At 42.0% G+C, this 21,228-nt stretch overlaps 1 protein-coding gene across 1 annotated transcript in view; it reads right to left on the bottom strand.

Moving 5' to 3' along the window:
• The window catches only part of snx29 (sorting nexin 29), a 185,863-nt gene that overhangs the window by 35,110 nt on the left and 129,525 nt on the right, over positions 1–21,228 (bottom strand). The gene's annotated exons all lie outside the window — the stretch shown is intronic.

A 21,228-nucleotide genomic window follows, 5' to 3' on the forward strand; every position in this document is an offset into this window, starting at 1 on the left:
ACACACACACACACACACACACACACACAGTCCGTGGACAGCTGTAGGCTTGTACCGTTAATGTTCTGTGCATTGTCGGACACATGCAGCCACTTTCCTGAAACCGCTTGCGAGACTGACGAGTCCAGCGGCGTGTATGTCCGAGCCTGTCTCCACCCCCTCCACCTGCAGTTTGTCAGTTGCGTGGTTTGGAATGAAAGGAAGAAAACGGGACGCCGAGTAACACGGTGGATATCGCTCATATACTTTTTTTTTTGACGGCGCCTTAACTGCAAAGTGCTGCGGGAAACCCTGCTCCAACTCTCAACTAGCGTTTTTTCTCGGCCTGGAGTCCCGCCCACACAAAGACTGACAAGAGGGTTCACTCCTCGTTACGCTCAGGAACCGAGAGTGTTCCTCCAGTCTCTCTGGTAGAGAGAGACGAGGAAAACAAACAAACAAACATGCAAATGGAAATTATCGCGGCCGGAAAAATTATCGAGCTCATTTTTTTTTATCGTGCGATAACTCGATTTATTGACTATCGCGACAGGCCTAATCATCATTGCATTCATCAGCAGCAGGGGTGGAAAGTAACCACTTACAATGACGTTACTGTAATTGTAAGTAGTTTTTTTGTACTTTTACTTTTTAAAGTAGTTTTTTAAATCTGTAATTTTACTTTTAAGTATGTTTTGTTTGAAGTATTGTACTTTTATACATTTGAAATCCCATTTGTTACTGAGTAAAAAACAAAAAAAAGGAATTAAAAAAGGTCTAACATTGTTTTGCGCCATTGCTTTGGCAAAATATCTGTCAACAAACTAAAATCGCAAAAGACTGATTCAATTAAACTGAAACAAACTATGAGTTTTTAAATATTCTAAAAGATAAAGAAAAAGAAAACAAAATCAATAGCACACTGTTCTCTAATAGCCTTTTTTTTTTTGCAGTTGACATGTTTGTCACTATAAGCTCTTACCGGGCCTTACAATGAATGAATGAGATGGGTGAAAGAATGACTTCCTCTCAGCCTTGTAAATGTGTATTTTCACTTACACACTGCAACACATAACAGAGAAAAAGGTCTGTTTATAGGCGTGACGGTGGTGCCACCATTTCCATGCACCATTAGCTGCTTTATTCAGACTCGCGAAAGATAGAGGGAGCAGAGAGAGGAGGAGAGATGAGCCTATTACCAGAAAGAGAGGAAGAAAAAGAGCAAGAGATGCGTTCAATTTTCACAGTAGAAAACAGGAAATACACAGAGACAAAAGAGAAGCAGAAAGGCTTTTCAGAATTCAATTTTAAAAATGCCCAACACCAAAAAATACAGACTTTACTGAGGGACAAGAAAGCAGAAATTGATTTAAAAATCGACCAAATGAACCTACACAAAGCCCCCCCCCAGGCAAATCAAAAAAGCCAAGAACATCTGTGCCATAATGTTGAAATGCATGTTTTCTTCCTCCTGCTCTGTCATCTGTCAAAAAGTTACGCACATAAAGTCCAGAAACAAGAATGGATTTGATGCCGCCTTTAAGAGGTATTTTTCTAGCAAAATGATGGTCAACACCAAAGTCTGAGCAGAAATACTCAACTATACATTGATTGTCATCTTTAACATAACTTTTAATTTCTTAAACGCTAACTTACAGTCAGAATAAGTTGACCAAGCGAGCAGGCATGCAGTTTTTTAGCACTTACAGTTACACATTCCCACAGCGCTGCCCAATTCATCTGCTAGTCGACTGCTGAGCTGCTCCACGGAGGTGAGAAAGTACGCAGGGTTTGAACTTCTCTCTCAAGCTACTAACGAGTGCAACGCTATGAAAGCCTTTAAACAAGTATCACATCTGTACAGAACTTTGACCCATTTAGGTCAGGTTGAGATAATTCACTGGCTAAGTGCAAACTCTGACCCACTAGTGGTGCTACAGGAAAAAGTCAAGAGGATCTAGAGCTGGGCGACATGGAGAAAATCAGACATCACGATGGTTTGGAACAAATACCTCGATGTCGATATTGCGTCAATATTGTAGGGTTGACTATTCGTGCTTTAACAAAATATATATTTTTTCAAATTAGATTTCAGATAAATAGTCATCAAAAGTGTGAATATAATGACTACGTGGTTAAAGGCAAATACTGTGATAGAACAGCTAGAACAAGTCTGGCAAGTTCAGACATCACTTTACTGTAATGCAGCCTTTAAAACCAGGAAAAGTCAACAGTCTTGCCATATAACGATTTATGATATCCAAAATCTAAGACGATATCTAGTCTCTTACCACGATATCGATATAATATCGATATATTGCACAACCCTAAGAGGATCCTTAGGTCCTTCCAGAGAAGTCCTTAAGATTCATCCTCTCTGGACCATTAATGTCTATATACAATTTCATAGCAATCCATCACACAGTGGTCAAGATATTTCAGTCCTCCTACCACCTACTGATAGACCAACACCGTCATCCAAAGATCCACAGCGCTACCGTGGCTAATAAAAAAAGTAACTATTCTACATATCATGATTATTATGAAATGCATGAAGCATTTGGGTCTGTGACATTATTTGGTCCAAGGCACCCTTCTTTAAACACATTCAGTGCCATGTAAGGCCCTTTTCAGAGGTGCACACAGCAAACTGTCGGAGCTTCAGTACAAGAACTGTTACCACATTGTGTGTTTATGTCAACCTCAAACACATTGTGACGGCCACTGGAACAAGTGGATAATGACATTTATTTTTGTTTTGTTTTTTTGCAGGCGACTTCTTTTTTTCTTGATCTTTTGTCAGCATGCATGCTACTGTGCAGTCTAGGTTACATGGCAAACATGAAGAAATGTGACATTTTTGGACAGCCATTAAGAGGAGACTGACAGCTGAGGCTTTGTTATTAGCTGTCCTAAATGTCTCGCTGACAGACGCGTCTAGACACTGCTAATGTTATAAAAAGATATGTGAAAAATGACACTTCACAGTGTAGATGGATAGAATGATCTAAAAGAGATGTACCATCATTTAAATGGACATCTGAGTATGTGGGAGGTGAGAAAGAAGGTTGCTTCTCTGTGTCTTTATCAATTAACACTTACTTTTTCGACAGTATAATCACAGAATAGTAGAATAAGGTAATACGATTGTGTATAGAAGTGGTATAAATAGATATATCCTGAATGAAAACTACTACAATGAAAATTATAAACGTATATTCAAATCAAACATTACATAAACATTTTTTGTAGTATGTGTGTTTCCTTTTAAAAACTCTGTTAAGTGTCTTTGAGTGTTGCAAAAAGCCCTATATGAATAAAATGCATGTATTTACATTTATTTTATTAAGTTATTATTATTATTTAAACTTATCGAGGAGTCTGAGGTTGTTAGTGGCTGGTTATGAACAGGAATCCTTCCCCTTGCCATTGAAGTTGGTAGATTTAGAAACATCCAAGAAGATAAAGGGTTGTGCGAATTATGTGAATTAGGAGAAGTTGAGAATGAATCCCATTTTATTTTGTACTGTCTGTATTGTTATTATGATGTGTAAAGAACATCCATCTTAAATGTGTGTCTGTTCAAAATCCAGAAATGTTTTGGTGTACTGATATACTGAACGACAAAATGGAGTGGTTGTTTAAATTTAATGTGTATAGGTTGGCGACTTTTGTCTCTAAAGCATTGGGGGGGAAAAACAAACCAGAAGAAGGTTTATTTGTTTAAAGGTCTCATGGCATGAAAATTTCACTTTGAGGTTTTTTAACATTAATATGAGTTCCCCCAGCCTGCCTATGGTCCCACAGTGGCTAGAAATGGTGATAGGTGTAAACCGAGCCCTGGGTATCCTGCTCTGCCTTTGAGAAAATGAAAGCTCAGATGGGCCGATCTGGAATCTTCTCCTTATGAGGTCATAAGGAGCAAGGTTACCTCCCCTTTCTCTGCTTTGCCCGCCCAGAGAATTTGGCCCACCCATGAGAGAGAGACATCATGGCTTTCAAACAAGCAAAGTGGCAGTTGGTCAAGGCCACACCCCCCCCCCCACCCCCCATCCTCAATAGCTACAGACGCAGAAATGGCACATCCTAAGGAAAGGTTATTGTGGGACTGGCTCTAGTGGCTGTAATTCTGCACCACGGCTGAATTTCAAGGCTGAGACTTCAGATACAGTATTAGGGGACCACTACAGTCTATATAAAAGCCTCCAAAGAGTACCATGTCACGGGACCTTTAATATAATATGTAATTTATGTTGCCACTTTTTGTTGTAAATAATGGGGTCTTGTAAACCTGTTGAAGAGCAGCAGCTGCACCAAAAGGTACAAGCAAATCTGTTAAATGACAGTAGTGGTTGACGAGATGGGAGCAGACAAGGCCGCTAATGGACTAGAGACTTGTCATCTCAGCACTTTGGGTCCGACCCGCAGAAGCACATCTAAGTCACCTTCATAATGTCATACGGAAGTGTGCAAAATAAAAATAAAAACTGGAGCGCTCAATTTTCCACACATCTAAAATGATTGCATACTTGCCTTAATCGCTCCATCTCTGTAAAAACATGCCACGTCAATGTCATGGTGAAGGCAACGCTGTGTAATTACTGCAGGATAAGTAAGTAAGTAAGTTGAGGGCAAGACATTTTCATGATGTACTGTATTCCCATGCTGAAAACAAGGTTGGTACTTTTAAATATCCCATACGGTTGGCTGAAAAAACCCTGCTGAACATAAAGCCCTGACAAGCATGACAAATAACTAGCTACGTGCACGTAAAGAGGTATGAATGTATGTATGGTACCTCTGCAAACAAATTCATGCAGAGACCAGACGGCAGCGGGTGCAAATGTCCTTATGTATTGTACGAAATGTTCTCTAGCCACATATAGTGTCTGGGGTCTGAAAACACATTAGGAGCTGCATCCTTTGATATCTCCAATAAAAAAAAGCCGTCTTCAAACAGGGATAGGGCGTCTAATCAGGGTTCACTGGGACCTCACGGAAGAAGGGTTGATGGGTTTTGTCGTTGAAAGCTCGACTGTGATGGACACAGTCCTATTGTCGGCATTGAAATGGCTTATGAGAAAAAAAAAAAACCATAATAAAGCGTTTGATGAAAATATAACCTCAATATAAGAAGAAAAATCCACCTTTTGGTTACTGAAGTATCAGCAATTTATGATGCAAAGAGATTTTTTTTTTTCTTTAGTAGGGAAGTGCTGTAATTTACTTCTTTGGTACGCAGACTTTTGCCACAAAATTCAAAGTCCCTGCATTCAGCTTCAGGTTGTATTGTAGCAAAATGGAAGGTCAAGAAAAGGTGCTGCTCCTTAGTCGTACTGTAACACTACACATGCCTTTTACAGTCACCGCAGTGCACTTTTGTCTATTGAGACTAATGTGGGAGCAGAAAGCGGCCTCTGCCTCTCGCAGATGGATTTCTTGCTCTATGGTACCGAACATCATTTCATAAAACGGAGTCTAGAAAGAAGTGCTCACTGTGTTGAGTCTGGGGAGACGTCTACACCGTTTGTTTACTGTTGACATTTCTGGATGACATTCCTGGTGTGCATCAAACTTTTTTCTTGCCTTCACTGGAGAGATGTTATCTCCACCGTTATCTAAAGGAAACAGACTAAACGGGCCCCGAAATACAGGATACCTACATCACAAGATTTAGCTGTTAAAATGTATACACTGTAACATATGCTTTACAAAAACATGGGCCTCATGCAAGGCCGTTTTTTTTTTTTTTTTTTGCATTCTCATCCTTATCCTTACAATCAGCGTTTATTCCCGGGACAAATTGCTCAATATGCTCGCGCCGTAATGGGAACGTGACACCAGGTTAGACCCGGTTGAAATCAATAATTCAGCTGCCAACGACGTGTCGTCAGAGCAGCGTCGTACTGTGACAGAAGTAAATGAGGGATTTGTTTGACATGAAGTTAGATGTTAAAAAGCATCGCACTAAAGCAAAGTGGTTGGTCCATAACTTCAATAAGAAGCGTAAAGAGGGTCATGAAGATGGACGAGAGAATATTATAAAGAAGGCGATGATCCCTCTGGACAGCAACCTGCATAAAGACCCGGAGGCGGCTGTCTGAGTGAGAGAATCATCTCTCAACAACTACTGAACTGCAGCCCTTTAAAGGTCCCATTCACTTTGTGAGGTTTTTTAACATTAATATGAGTTCCCCCAGTCTGCCTATGGTCCCCCAGTGGCTAGAAATGGTGTAAAACGAGCCCTGGGTATCCTGCTCTGCCTTTGAGAAAATGAAAGCTCAGATGGGCCGATCTGGAATCTTCTCCTTATGAGGTCATAAGGAGCAAGGTTACCTCCCCTTTCTCTGCTTTGCCCGCACAGAGAATTTGGCCGACCCACGAGAGAGAGACATCATGGCTTTCAAACGAGCAAAGTGACAGTTGGTCAAGGGCACACCCCCACCCTCCACCTTGCCCTCCTCTCTCCTCCTCAATAGCATTTAAAGCTACAGACACAGAAATGGCACATCCTAAGGAAAGCTCATTGTGGGACTGGCTCTAGTGGCTGTAATTCTGCACCAAGGCTGAATTTCGGGAAAGAGACTTCAGATACAGTATTAGGGGACCACTAAGGTCTATATAAAAGAGACTTCAGATACAGTATTAGGGGACCAATAAGGTCTATATAAAAGAGACTTCAGATACAGTATTAGGGGACCAATAAGGTCTATATAAAAGAGACTTCAGATACAGTATTAGGGGACCACTAAGGTCTATATAAAAGAGACTTCAGATACAGTATTAGGGGACCACTAAGGTCTATATAAAAGAGACTTCAGATACAGTATTAGGGGACCACTAAGGTCTATATAAAAGAGACTTCAGATACAGTATTAGGGGACCACTAAGGTCTATATAAAAGAGACTTCAGATACAGTATTAGGGGACCACTAAGGTCTATATAAAAGAGACTTCAGATACAGTATTAGGGGACCAATAAGGTCTATATAAAAGAGACTTCAGATACAGTATTAGGGGACCAATAAGGTCTATATAAAAGAGACTTCAGATACAGTATTAGGGGACCACTAAGGTCTATATAAAAGAGACTTCAGATACAGTATTAGGGGACCACTAAGGTCTATATAAAAGAGACTTCAGATACAGTATTAGGGGACCACTAAGGCCTATATAAAAGCATCCAAAAAGCAGCATGTCATAGGACCTTTAAATTGCCATGCCTAAGAACACCAATAGAATTGCATTGCGTTGTTTGTTCTGTTTTATTTTTAGGTTATGTCTGGATCACTAAACTTCAAGTTTAATCAGAACTGATTACGTGATTCTTATTTTTAAGTCGAACAAGAACATGACTCTTAGAACAGGTCTGAATTCTCATGAATTTCATTCGTAACCTCAAAGAAAAGTCTGAGTACAAGAAAATTGACAAATCTTAAATTACGTGCATGTGCCACTTAGGAACAAACCGGTTCCTACGAGGCTCTTAAATGAGGCCCAATCACTCTATCAAACTCCAAACTGCGACACAAAATGTTACAAATAAGCACCTTTGAAGTGGGCTGTCATCAATTTCTACAGCCCCTAAAAAAGATCAGACTGATCTTTATGTTATTTAAAAAACAACTTTGATCGCAGCAATGAATCTCCTGTGTGAATAACTGTTATTTGTTCTCTGCTGTGACTTGAAATGTTCACGCTGATCTTTTTTTAGATGCTCCCTGGATTTCATAAGTTGGACTCATTCCGACAGATCAGTGTTGACATTTAAGACGGAACGCCATAAAGGGAGAACAGGACTCGCCCTACTAGCGGAGGCTCAATACACACTGTATGACACAGAAATGATAAAGACTGTAGAAATGAAAAAGGATATAAAATGGCCAAATGAAAAAAATTAAATACAAATCTGTTCCACTGTTGTGGGAATGTGCGTTATGTGTCATCTTTTGTAAATGTCTTCCCAGTGAGTGATAATTTATTTAAAAAATCGATATCAGGTGGCGGTTATCACTATTACATTAACTACGCCTGGATAGTGACACTATGATAAAAGCAGTGCTCTGTGTGTTCCCAGCCTGCTTAGATGTAAAAAGTAAAAAGATGTGCTTTAATTTATTCATTAAGATCCCCCATTAGCAGACACCTCAGCGTGGGAAGCTGGTCTGAGTTCTACATAAGCGAATCCACAAAGAAGCACCATTCAAAGTTTCTAATTGCATGTGTGAAGAAGTTCCAGCGCCAGGTACTGTAGAAAAGCCACAACAAGCTGAGGCGAACATTCAAACTGCACACATGAAGGGAACCACACCTACATCTCTGTGGCCTTCGCCAGGGTAAACAGGCACAGCACAACAGCAGCTTCCTGAGGAACCGTGAAAAATAAAAAAAAACCGACAGAAATAAAAGATCTGACACGGGGAAGTCTGTGAACGGATAATTGCAGCTTTTTCTTTGCTTAACATTTAGCTGGATCTTTAGCCTGAGGGTATTCCAACAAGCAGGTGGAACTGGGAGTAGTCGGGAGCCACAGCTGAGAATTGCAGAAAGTGTAGCTGATAATGATGTCTGTCTCTCTCTCTCTCTCTCTCTCTCTCTCTCTCTCTCTCTCTCTCTCTCTCTCTGCTGTATCTCTTCAGAGAAGAAGACCCTGGTCTGCTGCCCCCCCCATCTGACAGCCAGGAGTACTGTAGGAGTTCCCACGCTGTAGTAAAAAAGGGAGGGCAAACCAATTTCCAGCACCACAGGAGACCCGCGCAGAGAGACCTCTTGCTCATTTGGATGTGTGCTTCATTAGCATGAAGCGACGACGACGACGACGACAACTACCACCTAGCACAGATTCTAACGCACAACGAGACAAAATCCACCGGCTTCCAACCTGTTTAACGACATCCCGGTTGACTTTAAAGAAAATGTCACGCTTAACCCTCGTGTTGACTTCGGGTCAAACTGACCCGTTTTCAATTTTTGATATCAGAAAATATGGGACGCAGAAATAAGCGCTGAAAATGTGTAGAAGAAAAATGTAACAATTTAAAATGTTCTCATCGCAAGGCTTTGATTTGAACCCTTGAACCCATTTTGGGGGAGAGACATGTAGATTCCGGCCTGCGGCCCTTTGCTGCGTGTCATCCCCTCTCTTTCTGCCCCCCACCCGGTCCTGTCTATCCACCGTCACTATCAAATAAAGGGATAAGCCCCCAATAATAATTACAAAAATAAAATAAAAATAATGTTGGCTTTGGAGCGCCAGAAAGACATAAGAGGTATGAGGAGGTCTTTAAAGGTGTGTGTGTGTGTGTGTTGTTAGTGACAGAGAGGAAAGAGTGAGCAAATGAAAAGAATAAGTCAAACCAAAGAAAAGGCAGCAGAGCCTCATGTCACCCCGCCACCCCTCTTCACAGATCATTGTAGACCAAAACATTTGCCCAATTAGGCAGAAAATAGAATCCATTTAGAGTTTTAGAGAGAGAGACAGAGAGAGGGAGAGAGAGGGAGAGAGAGAGAGAGAGAGAGAGAAAGAGAGAGAGAGAGAGACCAACCTCCCTACGCGGATTTCCGCCCTTTCATACTACTCGCTACGGCGTGAATTCACGCGCAATCGCACGGTCATGTCAGTCAACGGAGGCCAAACGGCGTTGATAAACACGCTAAAAAGCGAGTGTGCGTCTTGATAACACGCCAATAACGGCATACGAATTTACGTGTCATACATAGGTCACTTCATGAGACCAGTCTGTCCAGGCAAGTAATGTATTTTTTAGCCATGGTAGCAGCGCGGCTTTAGGGTTGACAATGTTAGTTAGTCGCTCGGTCCACCACTTTGGTCCAGACTGAAATATCTCAACAACTACTGAACGGATTACTGCTGACGGTTTATTTTTTAAAAGCCATTCATGTTCCCCAGAGGTAACTTTTCCTCTAGGGCCACCATGAGGTTGAACCTTGTGGTGTTGATTCATGTCCCAGAGATGTGATGAATTGCAATACGTTTGGTAATGCCCTGACATCTCGCGTCGCCGTCAGGTCAAAATTGCAAGTTGTCAGTTTCACACCGAATACCTGCCATACCAATTTCCCTCACCCACAGCTGGGCTTAGAAGTTTGTGCTAGTTAGCAAGTTAACCTGTCTAAACTAAAATAGAAACCATGGTAGACATTTGACCTGCTAAACACTTTCATACAGCATACTGACAATAGCACTTAGCATAAAGCACTTTGAGTACAGCCTCACAGAGCCGCTGACTGGCTGTAGATTCTTGATCTTGGTTGGGAATAGATAGGAAATCTATCTATCACGGAAATAGTGCACTATATAGTGCTTTGTGGTGTTTGAATTCTCCGTGGTTAATTTCATTCACTATACAGTCCACTATAAAATTGATTGATTGATTGATTGATTTTATTTGACCACTTAAATATAAAAACATTTTTGAAACAGCACTCTGCGTCATACATTAAAAATACATAAATAGTCAGGGATGACACAATAAAGCCCAAAGACTTATTTCCATTGTGGTCCCTATAAGGGCAAGGGGAGAGGACAAGTAATAGCAGGTCACACATCAATCATTCAACATACATTAATCAATTTCATCCATATTATACAGACAATTTAACAATAAAAATAAACTATGATATGATAATGACTACAATTGGCACCTAAGCCATACTTTCAAACCCTGTTTAAAACTGCCAATGCTTTGGACTGTCTTAAGTGTACCCGGTAACCGGTTCCAAAGGGTAGTTCCAACATAAAAATACCCACAATGCACAGCTGATTTGAGTGTACATACCATGTACCCTACACTTAAGCTTTTTTAGATGATGCTGGGCGCGCCTGCCTCCTTCACACCCATAACCGGCGCGTCTACTGACGCAAGTCACGCTGCGATATGTGTTTTCAGTGTAGTGTCCAAATTCTCGTTTGGTCATTCCCTATATAGTTCCTTATTTAATAAGCACTATATGGGGAGTAGTGAGTGAGTGAATGAGGGAACTGTTTCGAACACAGCTAATGTTAATCTCATTTCCTGTCATATCTCTCATGAACATGAGTCAGTCACTAGGGGTTTTCAAAAAAGAAGTTATAAAAATAACAAACAAATAATTGAGTAAAAAAAAAGCATTACAGAAAACAACAAACACAGAGAGAAATCCAGAAAAATAGAAATAGAGAAAAAAAGCAACAGACAGACAGAGGGAGGGTGATTACTACCTTGACTGCAGTAAGTGTTTATTTTAGAGCTCTGCTGCTCCTGACATCCTATAGGATGAATCACTGTGAGGAGAAGCGCCAGGGGATGCACAAGCAGGAAGAGGAGGAGGACGAGGAATAGGAAGGTGGAAGATTGCTGTAGTGAGAGTGGAGAGGAGGAAGAGGAACTAAAAGACATTCAAGACAAGGGGCAGCTACAGTTAAAGAAGAACGAGAAAAATAGGTGCAAGGGCGAAAAAAAAAAAAGGAAAAGTAAAGAGGAGAAGGCGTGTGGATGGAAAATAAACTAAGCGTTCTTCTGATGAGTGTGCTGCTTTTAGATCCTTTACTTCTGATTAAATGGGAATATTAATGACAGTTCATGAAGAAACTAAACAAATCCAGCATCATGTGGTGTCGTGACCAAAAAACTCCAAACTCCATTGTTCTGTTGCTAAGTGGAAGCGAGTGAAAGCTACAAAGCTGCTACACCAAAAGACTAGTGTATCCTTTTGATTAACTTGATTAATAAGGCGTTTTTCCATTACATGGTACCTGCTCGACCCGCCTCGACTATACTCGCCTTTTTTGGTTTTCCAATATGAAAAAAAAAAGTCCCTGGTACCTGCCAACAGGTACTTTTCTTTTAGTATCACCTCCGTCGTGGGTTCCAAGCGAGCTGAGGCAATACCAAAAGGTGACGTGAAAACCTTCAGACTCCTGATTGGTCGGAGAGAATCGTCACCAATCACTGCGTCGTCACTGCTTAGCGACAGACGGGGGTGTCCTGAACAAATTTTTAAAGTGTTTAGCCAGTGGTGATTTTTTTAAAGAAAAACATTTTTTTTTTTTGCTGCCTCAAGCTTCTTCTGAAACTAAATTGGTCTTCTGGCTGTGGCAACAGCCACATGCCGAGAATCAAAAACAACACAGCATTCGACGTTCTGTGTGTGTCGCGTTAGGTCACGACAGTTTCCTCCGGTGTCTCTATGAAGACCAGCCACGCTCGCCTCACGCATGAGGCGGTACTAAATCTACAATGGTAAATGGATGACGGGGCGCCAAGCCGAGTAGAGCTGGTACTGGCAGTGGGTAAGCGCAAACAGATTCAGGGGCGTTGGCAGGAATATAAAACTCTGTATAGAGCAAGCTCCACTTCCCAACACCTTATGCCTTCGGTATATACATATAACTACTCCCCGTCTACCGATAAGGGATGAGATATTTATTTTGGGATATAAAACAAAGGTATTCACCTTTACTGTGTCCTACACCCTCTGTCTCTGCGCCAGGGAGGTTGCCGGAGCTTTATGAGGAAGAGGTGAGCTATTAAATGCAGAGGGGGGAAAAAGACAACCTTCTCTCAAAATCTGCCTCGGCAATGACCTTACCCTTGAGTTATTCTCCCAAGAAAATGTACCAAGAAGAAGAAGTCTGGGGCAAATAAGGAGTAACTCCTGTGTGCTTTTAACAGACTACAGAATAGAAGGAAACCTATTTTAGTTTTTTTTTTTTTAAACACGCCATCTCCTGTATATTGTGAATATGTGGCTCACACATCAATAGATCACTTTTGTGTTGCTTCCATTAGTCTGTAAAATGTGAAAAGGGAGCAGCTGGTATTTCCTAACTTATGACTACTCAAGCTCGTCATACATCCCTGTAAACAAATGGGAAAGGGGCTTATTATTATAATATTCTGTTTTATATTTTTCTCTCTGAATTGAAGAAAATGTCACATCATGCTCTACAAATATCGGCAGACAACGCCGCGCCTGCTACCAATCCCTGAGTGCATATTGGTAATTTGAAAGTAGAGAGTTTTGTTTAAAAGAAAAGTGCTGGTTAGCAGACTGCAGCCTAATCAGAATGCTTTATCAGGTGTGTTATTCAAAAATGCATACGGGAGAAAAAAAATCATGCAAACCCTTCATGGAACAAGGATGTCAACTCAGGTAATCCCAGTTCTAACCACGGACCACAAACAGAGATCACATTAGAATGAATACATGCCAGAGATGAAGAAAGAGAGACTGGAGAGCCAGGAGATGTTACATTTTAGCTAGTCTCGCATTGCCAGACCTTCCTCCAAAGCGCTGCGGATGAGGGTCTGGCTAGTCCACACAGCCTTCCGGGATAGGAGAAAAATGTGCTCTGGTTTATTGGCATTTCTTTAAACTGTTCACAGTCGCTATGCACCCGACAGAGCCGCGGTGCCACTGCAAAATAGCCTCGGGTAGGAACTTGTTTTGGTGGAGCGTGTACGTTCAAAAGTTGTTTTAGTCGTGCAACAGAAAACTCCGATTGGACAGATAGTCTAGTTAGCTGTCTGGATTTACCCTGCAGAGATCTGAGGAGCAGTTAACCATAGTCCTCACAAATCCACCGGAGTTTAAAATTACAACACAAAGAAAGCGGAAGTTAACGCACATCCGGACGGAAAGAAGGACATCCGGCGGAATTTCCGGCGGCAACGGAGCAATCCCGGAAGTGGTACGTCGTGGATGTAGACTACATTTAGCAAACTCAAACTTTTCAAGCATCAGCGATGTAATTTTCAGAATGAGCGCTTTTGTTCCCTGAAATAACCTTGCCCCAACCAGCTGGCTGTCAGCACTCTATTCTACTCAACTATTCATCTATGTGATGGCAGGTGTATTGCTAAGGAGCTGAGTGTGAAGTTGTTTGCATGAGCCGTTCTCCAGAAACCTGCAAGCAGCAATACCAAAGGGCCATACAATCAGCCCGTTCTGAACAGGCACGTTTTCTACGGTCACGGCACTAGTCCAAAGAAAGGAGTGAAGACATAGAGAGTAAAGTCTGTGAAAAAGTCAGCATGTTACCGCTCCTGAAAACGCTGGACAAAGAATCCCCCCCTGTGGCCATATGGCTTTGTAGACATTGGAAGCTTTCTTTTTTTCTCTCTTCCTCATACAGAACAGCCATCAATACACCAGACACTGTAAGCTTTTTATCACTTGAGGACTCAGCACAAGTTCTTTAAGACCGGCGGGTGGTAACCAGATATGAGCACTCAACTTCTAAGTTGGGGGCTACCTTGGAAAAACTGCCTGACGCCGCAGCAGGAGGAAAACAGGACAAACCACAGCTCTTATCTCCGTCTTTTATCACAATTGCTTCCTTTATTCTGTTCCCTTCATCTCCCACTCCCTTTTGCTGTCAACTCCCTCCCTCCCTCCCTCCCTCCCACTCCTCCTCTAAAAACTCTAGAAGACTCTTTCTCTCTGCCCTCTCTCATATGACTGAATGAGTCACTGACAAGTCCTAGAAAATTGGCTTTGAGCGTAGTAAGGAAGCCAGTGGGCAAACAATTGAGGGTAAGGGTGGGGAGTGGAGGACAGTAGAGCAAAGTAGGCCTCAATGAGAGTGAAAGAAAGAAGAGGGGAGGGGAACACGGATTGGTGGGGGAAATGAAGCATGAGAGGGAGAGGCAGACAATTAGAGACACAAACAAAATGGGCCGACTGACAGCCCAATATCTAATCAGCTGTCTGGAGGCTAAAGCAGAGATCATCACACTCCCCTCCCGACTCCCTCAAAGGGACATCACCGTCACCAGCCGAATCCTGATTCCGCCACCCTGGAGGGGCCGAGCCAAGTCCCCACTCCAGCGCTCGTATCCCATTTCCACCCGCTAACAACGCGCCTTTGAAGTTTTTATTGGAGGGCAGCTCGCTGATAAAGTGACACAGCAGGATTTCACCGTCAGAGACAGCTTCATTAGACCGTGCAGCTCAGTTTGTCTTTGCCGTGTTAAGCGGGGTTTAAATCCAGATGATGTGCAAACAAAAAAGATTCGGCATGATGAATCAATCGGCAGCACCAGGGCTGGACTGGCCATCTGGCATACCGGGCATTTTCCCGGTGGGCCAATGCACTTTTGGGCCGAATCGCCCATTTTTTTTTTTTTTTTTTTTGAGCCGCGCCGGCCCATGAAGAACTGACAGCGGCCCATTGGTTCATTTTCTTTATTGGCACCGGCCTGACCCAAACAAATCCAGGAACCCCCTTCTCCCCCCCCTCCCGGCCCTGAGACACGAGCTGTAATAGTTATGCTGGAAGTTCAGCATCCACGTTAAAATGGACAAGCGACCAACAAAGCGCAAGGGAGGTGCAGAGAAATTACAGGAGAAAAAGATTAAGAATCTACAGGCGGATGCCTCAAAATGTGTCAACATTTCTGACATGTTTGGGGCTGTAGCAGGTGCTTCGACTAGCCCGACAAGCCAGACCCACATTACATTTGCTGCCGATAGGGTGCGTCTAGATTTCTAGGCTATGCTTCAAGATCAGCATCACCTGAAGTAGAGGAACGAGGAGAGGTGGCTGGCTATACAGAGAATCAGAAACAGCATCATGACAGGGAAGAAGGCGAGGAGGAGGAGAGTGACCATGACAGGGCCATGGGAGCGAGTGAGGAAAAGATGGAAGAGAGAGTAGATGACAACGTGGTAAGGAGTAGGCAAATTAACAGGGACTCTCAGGAAGGGAAGGAGGTGTGTGTGTGTGTGTGTGTGTGTGTGTGTGTGTGTGTGTGTGTGTGTGTGTGTGTGTGTGTGTGTGTGTCACGTCATAACGACAAAAAGCAGTTTGGCTGTAACATTAAAGTTAGTGGCTCTCAGGTAAGCTAACTGCTTAAGCTTACATTGAAAATGCTAGCGGTTAGCCTGTTGGGTAGCTGAAAAGTCTGTGTGATCTAGAAAATCAGTGGTGATACAAGCATCAGTGTTCCTTGAATGGCTTAATTAGCTTCTCTTGTATTGGTGCTCTTTTCCAGGCCATATACTACTCTCAGCTTTATTGTAGCTTTTGGGAAGGGTTACGGTTATGGTTATTGTATTTAGCAGACACTTTTGTCCAAAGCGACAAAATATTAATCTGAAAATAGTTAAAATTAACAGTAAACAGTTTTTAAAAGTTGTTAAGCCAATATTAAGCCAAATAGTAATAATAGCAATAATGGCAATATAATATCAAATATCAATAATAAAAAATAAATAAACAAATACCATACATATACAAATCATAACTCTAAAAATGTATTAATTACTCAAGTGTAATATCAACAAGTATTGAGACCCCTCTTGAAGGATCCAAAACTATCACATGAACGCTGAACACTAAGCAACTCATGTCATAGAATGCACGCATATTTTAAGAAGACTGTCTGCAGGGAATGTGTCTGACCAATCACAGTGGGTGTGGGCTGCCTAGGCCGATTTTTTTTTGTCCCAGTCAAGCCCTGTGCAGCACCTATCATCAGAGTGATGTCATGGTTGTGGTTTTCATTTGGGGTTTTTCCTGTGTTATTTTGTCAATTAATTCCCTGTGTGTTACCGTTTCCCTGTTAATTGTTCATGGTTATGTTTCCCCCGTTTTCGGTCTGTGTTTTGTTTTCCTAGTACCATCCTCGTGTGTGTTTTTACGTTTCAGTTTCCTGTTTTACTTTTACTACTGTAGCGCCTGTTTCTCCTGTGTCATGTCTTGTTTTACTTCCTGCCTTGTACTCCCTCGCCTTTGTGATTGTCTGCCCTGCACTGATGTGTCTCACCTGTTCCTCAGCCCTCGTGTCACCTGTCCCTCGTTACTACCCTCGTTACCTTGTGTATTTCGTCTGTGTCTGGTGTTGGTTTGTAGTCATTCTTTTCCCTGCCAGTAGAATTGTGTGTTCCTGGTGTTTCCCCCGTGCTTCCTGGACTTTCCCGCCCAAGTTTTTGTGTTCCTGGTTTTTCCCTGTGCTTTGGGATTCTGGATCTACTTACGTGGTCTGTAAGTCTCCTTGTGTTGTGATTAATTCTTTTTATACCAACTACTGCCATCTCCTCGCCTTTCTGCATTTGGGTCCAAGCCTGAACCAAGCTGTGACACCTCAACTCAATACACAGGTTTGAGGCATGATGCAGCATACATCAAAAAATCCCCATTACTCCAGATCAACATATTTTCTACACATTTCTGTTTAAAACAATATAAATTGACATCACACATGCTGTACGGACGACCAATACTCAGAATCACGCTTACAGGTGAATCTGAGGGCAAGGGGTTACTAGTTATAATCCTTTTGTCCAGATTTAAAATTATATGTAAAATAAAACTACACATGTAAGAACTGAAACAACACCTTATCAGGAGAACAGTATGTTGTTATCATTTTTGTTATTATTATAAAGTAATGATGAATCATGAATCCACTATCATTTCGGCTCTATTAAAGAGCTAGAGCAGGGGTCTTCAAAGTTTTTTAGGCCAAGGACCCCCAACCTAAAAGAGAGACGAGCAGAGACCCCCTACTACATATATTGTATACAAATGAGTTGCATAATAAACTGGAACTACGATACTGTCTAGGACGGCCTAAAGCTTTTAAACATGCCTTTTATGGTGCCCTACAATACCCAGCTAATACTTACATATTCATACATCATCATGTTTAAATGTTAAACATACATGTGGAAGACACAGTGAATCCCTAAGCTTAACTGTATCTGTTGATGGCTAGCATAGTGGCTACCTTACCTATAGGCTATCGTATCATCAATGTTGTTGTTTTTTACGAATAGTCAGATTTATCTTTGCAAACAATATAGTGGATCCGTGTTAATGTATATTTTCAGACATATTTTAATTTTGGTAGGGGGAAAAACTTTCAAAAATGTATTAAACAATAACTTGGCGGCCCCTCTGCAATGACTCTGAGGACCCCCTGTTGAAGATCACAGAGCCACGGTTAATTGAAGGTTTATTGTATTATATAGCATTATATTGTATTATTGTCCCCTTGAGCCAAAAGTTTTGAGCCCTGCCATTGCCAACAGATGCCCATAAACATCTATGTCTAACAAGACACTGAACCACAACCTCCCCATTGTGAATCGCTCTGGATAAGAGCACTGACTTAAGTGCCTAAAATGGAAATGTAATGTAAATTACGCTAAAGTTGATGTGGTGCCCATGCTGCAGCGTGCAGCAGTTAACAGCAGCCTCTGTGTCTTCCCGAGGGTGTTTAATCTATGACTGATGGATGTAAGACCAAGACAACGATTGTAATTATCATCCTCATTGTAAAACATTCATCATTACCATCATCAACATAATAGTTTTCTCCCTCTGTCACCAACCAGACATTATCATAACCATAATCACTCAAATGCGCATCCAGACACACCCAGATTCCTGTACGTGTATGACAACACACACACACACAGAAAAAATGCACATCATCAGCATTACCCATATAAAAAAAAAAAAAAACAGAACATCTATCTGTCTTTGAATGCAACGCTGGCACACAGCTAACCGCACACACTCAAAATTCACATTAATACATATGGATGTATTATCTCATCTGCATAGCTAAAGTAGCCCATCACCATGCGTTCTGAGCCTCTGGCTAATCAGAGCGAGTCCCACTGAGCAGGTCTGGAATGAAGCTAACCGCCTCGGCAGCCACCAGTCTCCCAGGCTGACCTGGCCATACCCAATGGCTAATATAGAAATTAAAGATGCTAACACATTTCCCACATTGCATTTCTCTATGGGTACGGCGGCACATTGCAGGCAGCGGTGCACACATCTGAGAGTGTCAAAGAGGACGTCTCAATTATTCATTGAGTGACTGATTTATGTGGTTTCATATGGTGCATATTAAAGATGGTTTATGTAACTGCTATTAATTGGGACCCTCGATGATTTTCTTTCTTTCAGAGTACGCAAACAGCTACGGTTAAAGGTACTTTTCTATGCACGAAGACAAGGGTACATTTTTACCTACAGTATCTTTTAAATCTAGTTCAGTTCCATAGGAATAGAACGAAAATGTAAAAAGGACAGATAGAGGGTGCACCCGTTTCGAATATTATCACTCCATTCAATGGCCGTTATCATTGGTTATTAGTCTCATAGATATGGGTTAGAATGGGCCTGCTACTACCTGCTACATCAGAATTACACCATTATCATCTATTGGTTAAGGTGGCCATTAGCTTGGTCAGGACCCTTGGCGTCACTGTTTTTGTTGTTTTTTGGGGGGGTGAAGGGGGGAGTCCCCCGTGGTGAATTCAAACAAAACTAATGCTACTTAAGTTAGGTTTAGGAAAAGATCGTAGCTTGAGTTATAATACTTATGTTTGTGGTGGTATTTAAGAACGCTACATTGGCATAATTAAAACAGGGAGAAGTTTCCAGTGAGCCCCTGACTTAGTTTGAAAACATATAGGCTCAGCTTTTTGCTGATCAAAGAGAACTGCTCATTTAGAATGTATGCACTTACTGTATATGTATCAAATGTATATGTAAAACAGTAGGTGAGTTGTGGATCAGAGGTGCTAGTTCTCAACTTTGGCATGCTCCGTTTTCTAATGTACATTCACACTGCATACCATTTGTGCTTGGTCCTTAGATGGCGTTTGTGTGTGCATGCATGCATGGATTGATGCACAAGTACATGTAAATTTGAACAAAATAGGTCTCCTCATTTTCGCCTACGTGGATGAAATACATCCGAGAAGTGTTCGTCTTTATCTCATCTGGGAAGTGGTGTGAGACAAATTGTGATTCATTATTGTCACAATGCCGTTTTCTGCCCTGGAACTCATCATAAGGAGCAACACCAAAATGATTGGGAGAAGATCGACCAAAGAGTGGTAAAGAGAGCCCAAAGATGAAAGATAGGGTAGGGGAAAAAAAAAAGAAGTAAAGGACTGATTGATAAAAAAAAGAACAAGAGACACATAATAAAGGAAAGGAGAGTAAAGTAGGAGGGGGAGAGAGGTGGAGAGATGGATGATGATGAGGGGCTAAATCCATGAAAGAGGCAGTAAACCCAATGAGTTTGTTGGACCCAAACTCTTCAATAAAATTTAGCTCCATTGCCATAGCTGAGTCCTTAAAAAGAAAAAGATGAAGGTGACTTATCTTTCCACTTTAGTGCTGCCCTAACATCACTGGCATGTTAGCAGTGTGTATGTTTGTGTGCTTGGAGCAGTGAAGCAGTCACTTTTCAGGCCTTTTAAAGCCTCTTGTATATCAGCTTTTCCCTCTTTTGGTGTAAACTGAGGTGCGAAGGTGATTCTCTGTGTGTTTTGGTTAGCAACGCCTTAGTCTCGCTTTGCCAGACGTTCCTCCACAACGCTGCGGAGGAGGGTCTGGTTAGTCCACACAGCATTCCGGAATAGGTAGCTGTCTGTCTGGATTGACCCTGCAGAGATCTGAGGAACAGTTAACCATGGTTCTCATAAAGCTGCCGGAGTTTAAAATTGCAACACAAAGAAAGCGGAAGGTGACGGACATCCGGCCGAAATGAGTGAAATCGGGCGGAATTTCCGGAGGCAACCGAACAATCCCGGAAGTGGAACGTCGTGGATATAGACTAGCGACGCCCTAGTTCAGCAGACGGAACTGCATTAATCAGGAGTTCACACAATACATGCAACTTGTGAAATTATTCAGAAGCCCAATCGGAATGTAGAACTACAGATAAGTCAACAAGTAATTCCAATTATAATTTGGGTCTTCTTTGTTAGCAAACAAAACTTTATCATTGCTCGACAGTGTCAGCTGCCGTACAAAGAGTATAGCCCCCCCGCTGCTGCGACACCACAGGCATGACACCTAGTAATCAACGACCTGAAAGCTCCCATCAGACAGCAGCACAGCAGTCACTTTCTCAGCAGGCATAGTGAGTGTCTGACGAGAAAAAAATGTTAATACCTTGGGCCAAATAGCATGATTCAGAGTTTAAGTCTGTTGTGTTGTATTTGAACATGAGCTGAACTTCAGAGAATCCCAGAACTTCAAGTTTAACCGTCTCCATTGTCACACTCTGAATATATCGTTTTAAAAATCGTTCCAACTCAAGCGGATGGCCACACCGCAACTATAACGACGGTGGTCGAACGAGATAGCGTTGGGATCCCTTTCAGAGTGATCCGATGAACGACTAAAAACACTGACAGCCAATCAAAATCCTTCCCAATTTACAGGACGTTCAACATGTCACACATAGCAGATATGTGGCGAGAGACCCA

This window comes from Perca flavescens, chromosome 21 (genome assembly GCF_004354835.1).
Source record: "Perca flavescens isolate YP-PL-M2 chromosome 21, PFLA_1.0, whole genome shotgun sequence".
Taxonomy (NCBI): Eukaryota; Metazoa; Chordata; class Actinopteri; order Perciformes; family Percidae; genus Perca; species Perca flavescens.